The sequence below is a fragment of the Pundamilia nyererei genome, unplaced genomic scaffold, assembly GCF_000239375.1.
Source record: "Pundamilia nyererei isolate P.nyererei 1_Seehausen unplaced genomic scaffold, PunNye1.0 scaffold00175, whole genome shotgun sequence".
Classification (NCBI taxonomy): domain Eukaryota; kingdom Metazoa; phylum Chordata; class Actinopteri; order Cichliformes; family Cichlidae; genus Pundamilia; species Pundamilia nyererei.
In genome coordinates this window covers 1,235,792-1,236,902 of record NW_005187576.1, presented here as the reverse complement: position 1 = coordinate 1,236,902, position 1,111 = coordinate 1,235,792, and the positions used below count along the sequence as shown (strand labels likewise).

The 1,111-nt window shown below is 38.3% G+C and overlaps 1 protein-coding gene across 3 annotated transcripts in view; it reads left to right on the top strand.

The window, feature by feature from the left end:
* fhip1b (FHF complex subunit HOOK interacting protein 1B) overlaps positions 1–1,111 on the top strand; it is a 32,648-nt gene that overhangs the window by 4,609 nt on the left and 26,928 nt on the right. The window contains exon 1 of one of the 3 annotated variants that reach the window (XM_013914159.1): positions 127–148. The exons of the other annotated variants lie outside the window; for them this stretch is intronic. The gene's annotated coding sequence lies outside the window, so the exon portion shown is untranslated. Of the gene's footprint in view, positions 1–126; positions 149–1,111 lie in introns of those variants that run through there. 3 annotated transcript variants of the gene reach the window in all.

The following is a 1,111-nucleotide window of genomic DNA, read 5'->3' as shown; positions in this document are numbered from 1 at the left end:
GGATCATCTTGACAGAGATCTAATTAAAAGGCACTCAAAGAAAAGCTTGAATGCACTTCTAGAAGCCTGGAAGACTATTGCTGAAGATAACTTGAAGAAATCATGCAAGAGTTGCCCAGGAGGGTTCAGGCTATGTTGACGAATAAAGGTTGTAATGCCAAACACTGTCTTTCAAGCTTCTTACAATTCTGTAAACTTTTTTTGCTTTATATACTGTATATCCATGTATGTTTAGATCTTTCAATTAATCATTTTCTAAGCATAATGGAAAGAAATGAGGGGTGGGTCAAGTCATTTGCACAGCGCTGTATATGCAAGAGTCAATAGGGTTGATATTTAAACTTTAAGTCTAAGAGCCAAAAGTTCTGCACTGTAGGTTTGCACAACAGTAAAAGAACAAACATCCCCCTCCCCCCCTCCTTTCCAGCAGCAAAATCCATCATTAACCATCTGTTCAGTTATTTCTCACTAATCCTTACAATAACTCACTAAGTGCACTACTTCCTGGCAGATATTTTTGGAGCTATTAAATTCTGATGGTGCTGAAGGAAAATATCAAATATCCCACTTACTGGCGGAGTGCATTTTATACCATTCAACCTCTTGTTCTTAACCAGTTGAGGAATACAGCACAACCCGATTACTTGCATGCACGCAAAAGCACAGAAAGGGTTTCTGTCTATTGGATGACTTAAGACAGCAGAATGACATTTAGATTAAGGATATTGATAAGGGATTTAACAAATTAAGCAGAATTGCTACCACATAGAAAAGAAAATGGCGTGACGAATCATGCTTCTCCTTCTGGCAATCTAGTGTATGAGTGAGTTTGGTGGTTGCCAGGAAAACGGTACCGTATTTTTCAGACCATAAGGTGCACCACATTATAAGGTGCACCGTCGATGAATGGGTCTGTTTTCATATATAAGGTGCACCGGATTATAAGGTGCATTAAGCGAAACAAAACAGATAAGTCAAACTTTACTCAACTCATTCGTCTTCCTTCCTCCACTTCCGTACTATTTATTCATTAGTGTTGAATTCTCTTTCAGCTGCTCTATTCCCATGTTGTTGCAGTATATGAATGACTAACCTTGTGAATTATCTCAGT